The following is a 13,648-nucleotide window of genomic DNA, read 5'->3' on the forward strand; positions in this document are numbered from 1 at the left end:
ACTGCTCCACGAGACTCACCAGGTGGCCTGCGCAATGAACGCGGTCGCTCGCACGAGTGTCTGGTGGCCACGTTTGGATGGTGACATCGAACAAATGGCGAGTAATTGTCCCTTTGTCCCTCGTGTCTACAATTTCGGCCTGTGCCCCCGGCGAAGCCACCTGTTAACTGGCCGATGACGCAGGAGGTATGGTCCCGGCTACATGTTGATTGTGCAGGGCCACTGAACGGCATGATGATTTTGGAGGTGGTGGATTCGCACACCAAGTGGATAGAGGGTCACCATGCCGCACGCCACGGCCGAGGCTACTATCACGGCGCTGCGCGAGATCTTCAGCCGGTTAGGTATACTATAGAACGGTGGTAAGCGACAATGAAACACAGTTTACGTCCGACGCATTTGCCAAGGTTCTGGCTGGAAACAACGTCAAACACTTACGTACGGCATCTTACCACCCGCAATCAAACGGTCTAGCCGAAAGGGCCGTTCGGACCATTAGGAACGGTTTGAAGAAGCTTAAGGTGGGTAGTCTACCCACGCGTTTAACGAAGTTTCTTTTAACTATCGAAGAACACCTCAGGAAGACAGACACTCCCCGTCCCAGCGGCTCTTGGGATACCAAATTCGGTCGCGCCTAGACACCTGCCTTCCTCCGCCTGTGTTTTTTCCGTTCTGTACGCAGGAGGACAGCGAAAGTACGCCTGGCCCCGGTGACTCTGTCTCGGCACGCAATTTCGGCAAAGGAGAACGTTGGCTTCCAGGAACTGTAAAAGGAACCACGGGATCCCGCATGGTCACAATCCAGACGGATGAAGGTGAGCTGCAGCGACACTTGGATCAAGTTCGCCCACGTCAGAGCCCAGCCAAAGTGACGAAGGCCTCTTCGAAACAAGCAGCGTCGGTGCAAAAAACAGCGTTGGTGCCTCCTAAGGAAGAAGCGGCGCCGGCGCAACCCATTTCCCGGTGAAGACAACCTGGTTCCGCAACTACGACGATCTTGCCGTTAGAAGAAACCGATAGACCGTTATTCATCTTAGGGGTGGAAGATTGATGTATCCTGACGTTGCAAACTTGCAGGCTTGTTATCGTGACGTCAGTACCTCACGTGGTTTTTCCTTTCCTTGAGCCACCGCTATAAAACGGCGAGGCTCACAAAATAGAGCGTTCACTATCACGGCGATCTACGTGCTGTGTTGTTATCGTCCGGCCACCCTCAGTCCCCGCCGGCTCAGGTAGGATAGCACATTTTTTTCCTTCTAAGGTTTGCTACTGATGCATCAAATGCAAATGACTTTATGGCTGCAACGCTACCCTACCGGTGATGTGGACGCCATGGCAGCCATAGATGGGTGGGGCTTCGTTCGCTGCGCCGCGCCCACAAATCGGCTGGGTGTGTGTGATTGACACAACTCGGAGGAAACTCGGTAGAGATATTGCACGGCCGAGTTGAACTCGGCACGCTCGTTTCGGCGGCTGCTGCGGCGTAGTTCATTGTTTGTGGTCGCCGTAGCGGGCATATATCTATCACGACAGAGTTTTTAAATGCAGAGCATTTCTTAGCCTCGCCTCTTCCTGCGTCGGACGGCGTCCACAGCTCCGCGTCCGCAGCAGGTGCGCGCATGCGTCGTAGTCAGCCCGTTCGCTCGTCACCCCCGAAACGCTCCGTCGCGGTCTAGGCCACGGCCGGGCTGGAGGAGCGGTGGGCGCGCACTTTCATATGAAAGTGCGTGCTCGCCGCTCCTCCAGTCCGGCCGTGTCTCGGCGTAACATGTGCGTGATAGCAGCGCGGTGGGGCGTAGAAGAGCGCGCGCTGCTTGCGCATGCGCGCTCCCCCCCCCCCCCCCCCGTACCGCTCTCCCTCTACTGCGCGCGCTGCAAATATAGCGGCTAGCGGTCGCTGGTGTTTCAGTCACTGCGCTGCTCCTTCCTTCCTTGGTTGAAGCTCGTGCCCACGTTTACTCGTGTCTGCTACTCCAGCATCACGGAAGAAGCGATGGAAGCAACACTGCCTTCAACCAGTACTGAGGCCCCGATGCTCTGCATTTCCTCGTCTTCCCCTCGCGGGAAGGCGCGGGAATTTTTTTTAGCGCAGGAGAAATTTCAAGCCCTTTTTCGTCTCACGAAAGTGCCATGCTTTGGCTGTGCAGCCATCTGCGCGCCACCCTCTTTGCGACGGCTTTCGCTCCATGACTGCCGAGGAGCAAGTGTTGCGTGCGGTGCGGTTTTCGCTGCGAAACCGAAAGAACACACTTGGATTGCGAGCCACCGCTGTACAATTTGAGGCATTCCTGTTTAATTAACTCGTTCGCATTAGGTTTATATTTTCGAAACGCATATTATTCCCTATGCGCGATCGCGATATGTAAGCACCGGTATACCAGGAAATACAGTAAACATGCAGAAACCAATAGAAGTCTATATAAAATTTATGATAGTAATAAATGTGTGGTCAAGAAAGATATCAGACAAAAATAGTAACTCCCAATTCGTCAGGAAACTAGAAATAAACGTTAGAGAAGTCGGTACTAGAATACCTTCTGCGTATTTTTAAAGCGGAAACAATGGAATTAAAACATTTCCTGAACTAGTTTGGCTGAAACATTGATACGGCACATTCTGCAGATGTTTGTTCAACTAGCTTTGTTTCTCGGGGGGTTCGGTGCATTTGAAAGTCGTAGAGGTAAAACAACTTAATACCGAAAAAAATCATGGAGCGTCTCGGCTTCCAACAACAATAATGCGTTGGCGACCACGCTAAAAAGAGAGAGAGAGAGAGAGAGAGAATACATTTATTGAGCGTCTAAATTGGGAGTGGTTCCTTATTCACTGGAGCCCATATGATGTCATGGCCGCCTGCGCCCGGTCGACCAGCGCTAGCTGGGTCGCGAGTGAGGAGCTGGACATCAAAATCTCCCATTGCTCTCTAAAAGAGGGGGTGGGGGGATGGAGGAGGGGTGGATTTTCTGAGCTGAAGTCGCACTCCCCAATTATGTGGCGGAGTGATCCTGGTTTTTTACAAAATTTGCATTCGGCCGAGTACTGTTCCGGGAACATGAGGTGTAGCCTTGTTGGGTGGGGGAAGGATCCAGATTGAATGAGGCGAAAGACTGTCTGCTGCTCCTTAGAGAGGCTAGGATGAGGTGGAGGGAGTGTCTGTCTTTCTAGCCGGTAGTGCTGCGTGACTTCTCTGAAAGTGATAAGCGGGCAGTACTCCACGCCTTCCTCCGTAGCCTGGGGTGTGAGTGCGCAGGCTTGTTGGTGGGCAAACTCGTTACCCTCCATGGAGGCGTGAGCAGGCGTCCACACCAATTTGATTTTTCTATTTGCTATTTTGTTCTGCAGCAATCTAAGGGTAACTGGTGACACCCATCCTGATTGGTAGTTCCGATATGCTTGCTGCGAGTCGGTGACAATTGTTTGTGCCGGCGTCTGTGTGAGGACCAGAGCAATTGCCATCTCCTCCGCTTCAGTGATGTCCGTGGTCTTGACTGTTGCGCTTACCAGGAGACTGTTCTTGGTCGATACCACTATTGTTGCGTATGGCTTGCCTCTACAACGGGAGGCGTCCGTGTATACGACTCCGGGGTCTTTTCCAAAGCTCGTGTTGAGCGCTCGAGCTCTCGCTGCTCTTCTCGCCTCGTGATGGGTGGGGTGCATGTTTCTTGGCAGTGGGTGAATAATTAAAGACTGGCGCCAGGCGCTAAAAAGAAAACAAAGAGTTTAGAGAAAGAAATCATAAGCCAGTCCAATCAGCGTACGTGGATGACCAGTGAGCCTGAGGTGAATGATTTTTGAACCAAGTTTAAACTCTTGGCGGATCTCGTGCTCAGACTAGCCGTTCTTTGACGTTACTCACTCTCAGTACATGGTCTGGTAACGGTGAGACAACGTTTTTAGATTAGGCCAGTTGGGAAAGAGCGCGCACCCGCCATGCCACAGAAACGGCCTCAGCCCGTATCCCACGAAGCGGTGGCGCTGCGGTCGCATTGAGATCGGTTCTCCGAGGTTCGTCTGCTACTGGTCCGCGTTGAACGGCGCAAGGAAGTCATATCTGAATAAATGCGAAGCCGTTAATGGAACTTAGGAAAAATATTTGAACACCGTCGACTATTAAAAAGTTGTGCAGCAGTTCCGATAACGTTCAACTCATATTTAAGCAGTCTTACCCTGGTTATGTTAATTCTGAATTTTTTATAACCCGATATTTGGCTACGAGGAGCCAAATTGGGGTAGATTTCGTGGCTTTTAGTTGGGGTTGCCATCATGTGGAGGCCTTTTATTGCGCTTTTATATGTTTTTATTCGCTTCTCAACCAATTATAGCCATTTAGAATAATAATGATAACCGCCAATTATGCATTTTTGTGTTCATTATTTCGGGGTCTTTTTCTGGCTAATCGCGTGTGGCAGAGGATATAGCCCTTTTATTTTTGTCGAATCAGATTCACCGCCGCCGTCCATCAAAGCTGCGTGCGATTAGGTGTTGCGATGATGCATTGGTTTATGTCACGACCGGCTACTTATCAAGCAGGTCGTGCTTTATATACCCCAGTTGACTCATAACTAGCTTGCATAACTTTACCGCCGCATTTACTTGAGATTTGCCTCACGAAGGGAGTTACCTTGGCTTTAAAATAAAACGTTCTTTACCGCTGCAAAAGAGGCTTGTAGTGGTGAAGGAGGAGGCACAAACAAGTATAATGCATAACCAATACAGTTACTTGCCGACAGGCAAAACATCTTCTGCTTACAAACTTTATTTACATGCAGCACCCTTTAAAGCGCCATGGCAGCATTTGTTTACCATAGCAGCATTTGTTTGTTTACCATCCACTCTACATCAGTTTCACCTTCTTTCGAACAGATGCAACGCAGCCACCAGCAGTGAACTGTTTGCAAGCGTCTTTTGCTGCAAAATGCATGCGCAACACTATATAGGTCTGCAGAAGTTCAGCAGTCAGAGTGTCTTTGTGCGTACAGCATCCAACTCCTTGTACACCACAGCACTTAAGCGAATCGAGGATGTCCCAGAAGGTGTCCACACAGAGGCTGTTTTCTTGCAGCAGAGAAGAGATCTTGGTTTAAACGCCTCTAAACATGTGAAAAGTGCCCATGATGGATATTTCAGGCATGCCTCCTTGAATTCTCTCTCCAGTGTCAGAAACGCTTCTGGGCACTGCGTATACGATGACTGGGTTTCAGTGATGCAGGCTACACACTTTTCATGCTTCAAGAAAGAGTGTACAAGATATCCACACAAGTAGTACACAACACAAGCTTGTGCAGTCGGTGTGCTGTATGAATGGTCTGGCGCAGTGCACTTTCTGGCCGCAGCAGCTTTTAAAGAATTGCAGAGCTCCGACAGCTTCGACTTGATCTCATCTTGCAGCCGTTCATGTGTTGCCTGCCGTTCTTTCTTTCCTGCCTTCATGGTTTCTTGGACAGCAGCAAGCACGACAGTTGGCCCTGGCACAACATTACCAACGATGCAAATCTTGATAGGTGTGTACAGACTTAAAAGTCTGTATATGTGTGAAAAGCTCACAATTGTCGGGTGGTCTTCATCCCCTCCGAAGGTTCTGGTGACTCCGAAGAATCTCTGAAAGACAGTGAAAATATGGTATGACGTCTGTTTCAGAGGCACAGACCCGAACATTATCTTCCTGCAACACCACGTATGTAACATTTTAGAAAGCTTCCTCATTGATTACCTCCAAGGGGTCCTGGTTAAATTTTCCAGTCAGAACGTAGTCTGCTCCTTCGGAAAGAAGATCTTTGATGAGGTCTAGGACAGATGCCAGGGTCACCCGGAGAGACTCGATTGTGACTTGAGAGGCAAACATGACAGTTCCTTTCGTGATGTGGTTTTGTTCAGTCACGTTTACAAGGCAAAGGAATTCTGTAATGACCTGGAAAAGAAAAAGCATTTAACATTCATTAGGAGTGCCTAGACAGATTATCAGGATATACTTTGCATACCTCAGTTTCTTTCGATGAACCTCGGATGCCAAACCATGGGAGCTTCACGTTAAGAGCATCAAAACCATCATTCACCAATGTTGTGAACTGAACTGTGCCATCACAATTTTGCAGTGCAGGCTGCTGAAGCCTCTTGTACAGCTTTAAGCCCACTGCGGTGCTGCGGCTGAAAAGCTGTTGGGCACAAAACAAGGCACCATGTTGTAGACATGCATAAAAAAGTTATGGAAAATGCAACTGCAACACCGACTTGTCTAACTGCACCAACCTGCACATCCAGCCTCACGTTCATATTATCTGGGGCCACATGCTCCTTTGTAAGTTTAGGAACACCACGAAGCTGCTGCTTGCTCTCGACTTCCTGCAGTACACGGTAACGGTCAAAGTTGACTTTGTGTTCACCAATCTGCAAGGAAAAAGATTTCAAGGTATTAGTATCTTAAATATGCACAAAAACCTGTTGTTGCAACCTAATTTAAAAACAAGGCATACTCACCATACCGTACTTGTGGCGAAGGAGGTGGTTCCTAATGCACATGATGATGTGGGGAACATCACAGAGGAAGTAAAAACTTTTGTTTGGAATTCATGGGTGTTCGGTTTTGTGCACATGCGCGTGAAACTTGCCTGTGACGCCAAAGGCTGACCACATGGTCTTGTTTGTACTTGCTCCATCACTAATAACAGCTACAACCGTTGCATTTTGCTTATGGAGCTGTATGACGGCTTCCAGAACCATCCTTGCCAGGACTCTACCAGGAGCAGCATTCTTTGTAGCGAAACTGGCACTCGGTTGCACCCATGGATGAAAGAGGGAACAAACATAAGGACAAGGGCATGATCTGCAACAGTAATTTACTCTTGATCATCCCCATAATCAACAAAACCGTCAACCTTATAGGTTTGTTTGTTGAATTTGACAGTCCGACGCACTTTCATCTCATCTAGTATGAGCGTTCCATAGCAGCGGACCCCTTGCTCTTGTTGAATGAATGCGCCAATGCTTGGAAGCGAAACCTTATTAAAGCCAAATTCGCAAGGCATTCCCTTGATAATTTGCTTCAGCCGTGAAGAGGTAGGCAGCGGCAACAGGTTCATCTTTGACATTAGCCTATATGCAGAAGGGCTTGATATCTTTAAAAGGAGGCACGCCATCAACCATTCGGCTTCGTAGCGCTTTCCTCTAGCTGACTTTGCTTTTGAAGCTTTCAGCGCTGCACGAAAAGCGAGCTGTTGTGCTTCAGGAAGCCCCCCTATGGCTTTATCTACTTCACTACTAGTCAACCTTGACAGGTGCGCCTTCATAGCACGCATTTCTTACTTCGCTCTTTCTCGGAAAACTGTGGCTCTGATAACCTTCTTTCTTAGGTTCTGCGCTCTTGACCGAACCATTCGGTGAGGCTTGGTTTGTCCTTTTGCGTTCTTTGCTCTACTTCGTTTTTCTCGAAGGCGGAGATTTTTTTCTTGTGCTCTTGCATTGTGGGCACAGGCTTTGCTGGGACAGCCCACAACAATTTACGTGCCTCCACACGTCCTGTGTCTTGACAGCAGTCGTTGCTACCGAAATAGAAGGAAAGGAACTGCAGCTGCATCCCGTGCACACTTTCAGGTTGTCCACATAGCTGAGGAACGCCGACACTTCCTTTAAGCTTGAGAGCAGCCGCAGGTTTTCCGAACCGCGTTCGCGGTACACGCTCGGAGGAACAAGTCTTCCCCTGGAGCTTACAGCCACACGGAAGTCTTTTCTCACAGCAACGGCCCTGTCAATAACAACAATGCCGCTGCTCTCAGCAATCTTGAAGAAAACGATGTCCTCAGCTCGGAGCTCCACATTCCAAGACTCAAACTTTGAGCGTCCTTCGAAGGCATGAAACCATCTTCCTTCCTCCGAACACAAATCTGGATCAGAAGATGCCCACGACTCGTCGGGAACGCCGTTTTCTTTGTCATCGCAGCATAGGCCGCCCTCTCTTTCGGTAGAGCGAACCTCTCGATTTACTGGCTCTGTTGCTTTCGGAGGTTTCCTTTTCGGCGTCAATATCTTAGGTTTCCACAAGTGAACCGGAATATGAGGGAAAATCCGGGGAACCGCTCCTGGCCTAATTGACCACCTTCCACGCGGAATCTCAACAGCGCTGCCGCAGATGACGTGCTCATAACAAGTGATGAGGTCCTGAGGTTCAAAATGCACATCGCAAATGTAGGTTTTCGTCGTCACCTTGAAATTTTTTCGCGGAATGGCAGCAGACCAAGCCTTCAGCACTTAAGGGTCGTTCGGTGGTTTGAAGAAATGACGCGGAACGGCAGATTTTTCTTCGGAGCCATATCCACTTCGACAGCCGGGCGCGCTGCAGGTCGGCATGGCAGTGATGTATCAGCCTCGGCCCACAAGACAATGACACATGATGAACGTGTAAGAGAGAAAAAAAAAACGAGTCATAACAAGACAGCACACTGCCGCACAACGAGAGACAGGTGCACAGTAAACACCGCAACTCAACGCGACGCGGGCACCCGGTCGCCCTACGCCGATCTCAACGCGACACCAGCGCCGCTCCTCGGCTGGGATACGAAATGCGGCTGCCTCCGGCGCGGTGTTTTCCAAATGACCTAGTCTAAAAACGTTGCGGGGAGCAGACGTATTTGCTGGCAGGATAAAAGCGAAGGACGGCACTTTTACACAGATAGTTTTTACATGTCCCCTACACGTGAAAAGGTTACACATCCCTGGAGCCCTGGAGTCACGACTGAAGCGGAGCCGGCAGAACAGAAGTAAAATTATAAAGAACGCATATTTTTTTTAGCTAAAGCAAGTGCAGTTCCTGGTAAAAGCAAGCAAGCACGCAAATACACGTAGTTGCAATAATTAAACGCACGTTCACGAACGCATTTCGTTTGAAACGACTGATCGATAAAATAAAAACAAACGCAGAGACACGAAATTTTGGCTCTATAAAACGCCTCGCGCTTTTACATCAAAACTCGGGAGATTCGTTTTTGAAAACGCAAATTTCTGACGTGCACAAAAACCTTTCGAAACCTAAGCCATAGACAGCTTCGCTATAAAAAAAAACAAGTTGTGCTAACCGAAAACGGAAAACTTTTGCAGGTTAGTGCATTGTAGCGGTAAAATGCACCACACACTTTTAATAGTTATTTCTCAGTGTAAAAAGTCAGCGCACGTTTCGATAAATAAGCTTTTTGGCGCCGGTTCCGGAGCTACGTTATCAACCGCCCTCAGGCATAAATCAAACGTGTCAGACGCATCGAACGTAGATCCACTACCTATAGTGGAAATTAAGGATGCCATGTGAAAGGAAATGACTGGCGAACATTGAATTGTGCTCTATAAGCATGAGGTCGATGGCCGAATCCCGTAAATGCTACAGTACTGAAAAAGCAGTAAAAGTGTATAAATTTGCCTCATATTTGTATTGTCCATGCAGAAACAAGCCAAATGCTTGACAATTTATAAAAATTTGCTAGATTCATTTTTCTAGTGAATATGCTTCACGAGATGGTTTTCGTTTGAAGATAGTTGAGAAGGCGTTTAACATATTCTCATATTTCCGGTATCCCTACTGATCTGGAGTCTGGCGTCCCTAGGTGTTTTAATTAAAATCTACTGAATCGCAACTCTGAACTCCTGAAGAACAAATAACAATTTGGATGAAAGGTGAATCTATAAATTTTCACATGCGGAAATGTAGGGATTTTAAGCGCTGCTGATGGCTGTACCTGAGCAAAAATATAATCCTAGCCGAAATTATTCAAATCAGTCAGAGCAAACAAGTTTCTTTGCTTGCGCTAAGTGGTAGTTTAGTGTGGCATTAATCTTTGCGGCGATATTTGCCGCATTCTTGTAAATATGTAACATGCTGGTTTCTCCTCGTTACCTTTAAGGGGGATGGACCGCGGAAAGCGTGGTCCTGCTACATCTTTGAATAAATTTCATGCTTCAATTTGATATTTCGGTGGATGCCCTAAATGAATAACTGACAGAAATGTGTGGATTTCTTAGTTATATATTCAGTAAAATTTTAAATGCGACTGTACTGTATTTATAATTTTTCTGTTTAATAAAACACTCAAAATATGTTTCAGAGGCACACAGATGAAGGTTTTTCTGCTTGTGTAAATACATCATGCTTTTTTCTTAACTGAAAGAATAATGGTGGATATGACCTTAAATTTAATAAAATATTTCAATTGCACAAGGCAAACTTTCATTTTTGGACTGTCAAAATAATGAAGTATCGTGTCAGCACATTATTTTAGTTCATACTGCAACTATTATACATAAACGACTTACAAAAGATGGTTTCAGAAAGTCGGACGTTTGGTGATAAAATGTTTTTTTTTGTAATGATAATGGTCTCTTGAGAGTTCGTGCTTCAAATTTTTATTTTGCTTTTTATTTTTGTTTTTTGCGCACATTCGGAGAAAAGCTAGGAAATTCTTCTAGCAGATTGCACGTCAGGCGGGAAAGATAGCACTGATCTGTCAAGGAAGTCAAGAAATTTGGTGCGCAGAAACGGAATAATAGAAATCAGTAATCAGGAAATGGAATCAGAATAGACGGCCAAACTGACACACACGAACATTTCGCTGCAATGATATGTCAGCTAACGAAGCACCACCGCGGAATGTCCTATCCTCAAGAATAATTTAATGTTGCTAAGCCCTACAATTCTAAATTATTGTACAAAGAAATCTAACTACGCGTTAATATTAAAAATAACAAAATATACCACTGTGCCTCACAGAAAACATACTGACTAAGCGGGGCCACATGGAGGCGTGGTTTGCCATATTTACACGATGTGTACTTCTATCGCGTATCTGAGGTTGCCACTTGGTGGAGACTTCCAAAAAAGGCTAGTATATTTTAGTAGTATAACACAAAAATCTTATTTTTAGTCTCTTCTGCCCTCCACCCCTATGAAAAAACACTTGTGCTTTAGTCATAGTTATGTGTTCACTTTTCGCCTTGGCAACCACATTATGTAACGACCTGTCAACTGCATCCGCAAAATGTGGTATTTGTCCATGTCTATATAAAACATGCGTGATGGCTTGGTTGTCCCTGGAGTAATTAGACAGCATTGCGGCCTTTAAATTAAACTTACAAACGATGTTTGTCATAAAAAAATTAATATTATGCCAACAAGCTCCCCTAACAAAAGGTTCAGATGTTTGGTATTGGTATTTTAGTTTTAGCGTTTGTACCCGCAACAGATGGTAGTTTTGTGAAGTAACTGCTGCCTTTTTGGTTGGTCGAATTGTTTTCCGAATGTTTTTGTATAAAATGGGCTTAAAGGGGCCATGCAGAGGAAACACAAGTTTGGTTCATTCGAAAAATTGCCTCGTTAGCATTACTCTGACATCACTTTCAAAGTAAGCTTCGCTCAAATAGGCTGCATAATTAGGAAAAAACAGGAATGGCCATGCGACCCACTAGCTCATTTCCCGCCACAGAACCTATGATGGCATAAGCCCTGCTGTGCGATTGGCCGAGGTCGGCAAAAGCAAACGGAAATTAAGCTTGTCGAACTAGCCATTTGTGCCTATATGTAGGGCACATTCTTCTCATAGAAGCGTGAATTGTGGGGTAAACAATTATGGTTACGAATGAACAAGTAAACAACGAAGCAGTTAGTGTGGCACTTCGCCAGCTCACACCGCTAACACAGCCATCCGACGCACTGGACGTGCCTGAGACAACATTGACGAACAGGCACAAGCGGCAGGGTCGCTTACGTGACCATGTTTGTCGAGTCATAGCTTAAGTTTTAGGAAACAATTAGTATGAACCGTAATAAAATTACGGCAGGTAAGTCCGGCAAGAAGCAAAGTGCGAGCACTGGCCCTTCTGAAGTATTCGGGTGCCATTTATGAAAGCGGGCGATAAACAAGATAATCAAACAGACGCCAGTGAGATGGTGAGGAGTCCTGGCCCGAAGGCTATATTTTGTTTTAAGGCCCTGCTCTTAATACGTCATTGTGGACGTCACCCAAATACGATTTAGCGCGGGAATTGAAATTTCGACTTCAAATATTTAATTTCTTAGTGAAAAAAGCACCGTTTGCTGCCGATCAAGTGCTAAGGGCCCTATAAAACACTAAATCGTTCGAAAAAACAAACTTGTATTTTGTCTGCATGGCCCCTTAAGATAAAGACTTGAAAAAAAAAATGTTGTAACTTTTCTTCTTATTAAAGAAAATGCGTGCTTATCACTTCTGTATGATAACGCCAGCTAGTAATAGAAGCCCCGTTTTGCGCTTAGTGTTTGTCTAGCCTACCGCCTACCATCCTCAAACCAACGGGCTTACGGAGCGCATCAATAAAACAATTGCCGACATGTTAAGCATGTACGTGGATGCCGAGCACAAGACCTGGGACGTCGTTCTACCTTACATCACCTTCGCCTATAACACGGCACAACAGGAAACGACGCGGATGACACCTTTCCAGATTCTTTACGGTCGAGAGGTTTCTACCATGCTGGACGCCATGCTCCCTCACGATTCAAGGGACGACGCTGCACCTTCCTTCGACTTCACCCAGCGCGCCGAAGACGTACGGCAGATTGCGCGTCAGAGGATACGGCAACAACACAACTTTGACGCTGCGCGTTACAATCTCAGGCATACACACGTGCAGTTTGTAGAAGGCGACCAAGTCTGGATATGGACGCCGGTTCGTCGACGGGGCTTATCGGAAAAGCTGCTCCGGCGATTTTTCGGGCCCTATACAGTGCAAAGGAAGTTAAGCGACGTGACTTATGAAGTTGTTCCGTCCTGCCCTTCTCCTCGAGCACGCCGCCGGCCACAACCTGAAGTAGTCCACGTGGTACGCATGAAGCCTTATTTCTCCCGATGACGACTTTTGTGACCTCAGCGCTACGTGACCCCGCCATTTACGCAGCATACCATACGGTGACTCTACGCATCGGGACGATGCTATCTTGGGAGGGGGGCAAATGTCACGTGTACAACAAGTTTAAAGAGGACGACGACGAAGGGAACGCCTCTAGCCACCTGTCTTCAGCGCGTGCCGACGAACTGTCGACGACGAGGAGGAGCAGAGTGTCGCGGGCAGTGGCGCGCGAGAGCACGTGGACCGAGCTGGACGAGCTATATAACGCCAGTCTAGCGCGTGGTGGGCCGGAGGAAGCAACTTCTTCGCTGATTGGCTAGGAGGCACAAGTTCGCCTTATTAAATTACCATCACTCACCCGGACTATTTCGTCCTTATTCTTGTTACGTGTCAATATTTTTTACAAATTATTGCTCTGTTACCATTCATATGATCTGATTGATCTTGTTAGTTTACGAAGCAAAGGCTTCACTAGATCTTCAAGAATTAGTAATTTATAATTACCAACTTTTCGCACTAATTACGGCTAGAAAAGTTCTTGCTACGCAGCTGTCACATTGTGGAATACTTTGCCTATCACGGTGAAATCATCGTCACCTATTACATGCTTTAAAAAAATACCAGAGAGTTTCTTTTGGTTTTGTTATGATCCTGCATTTTTCGTAATTATGATTGTTGTTCTTTCATGTTTTCGGCCGTATTATCTTCAAATTGTCTGTAAAACGTCTTGTCTATATATTAGGCCTACTTTTGTGTGCATGTACATTATAGATAACCTTCGCGTGTTTTT

The 13,648-nt window shown here is 46.7% G+C and overlaps 2 pseudogenes; both read right to left on the reverse strand.

The window, feature by feature from the left end:
• Nucleotides 1-4,834: 4,834 nt before the first annotated feature.
• LOC144157646 (uncharacterized) lies at nt 4,835-6,270 on the reverse strand (annotated as a pseudogene).
• A 395-nt stretch (nt 6,271-6,665) lies between these two features.
• LOC144159749 (uncharacterized) lies at nt 6,666-11,746 on the reverse strand (annotated as a pseudogene).
• Between the last annotated feature and the right edge of the window lie 1,902 nt (nt 11,747-13,648).

The sequence above is a fragment of the Haemaphysalis longicornis genome, unplaced genomic scaffold (assembly GCF_048455015.1).
Source record: "Haemaphysalis longicornis isolate Haplotype H1 unplaced genomic scaffold, Haemaphysalis longicornis Haplotype H1 scaffold_10, whole genome shotgun sequence".
Taxonomy (NCBI): domain Eukaryota; kingdom Metazoa; phylum Arthropoda; class Arachnida; order Ixodida; family Ixodidae; genus Haemaphysalis; species Haemaphysalis longicornis.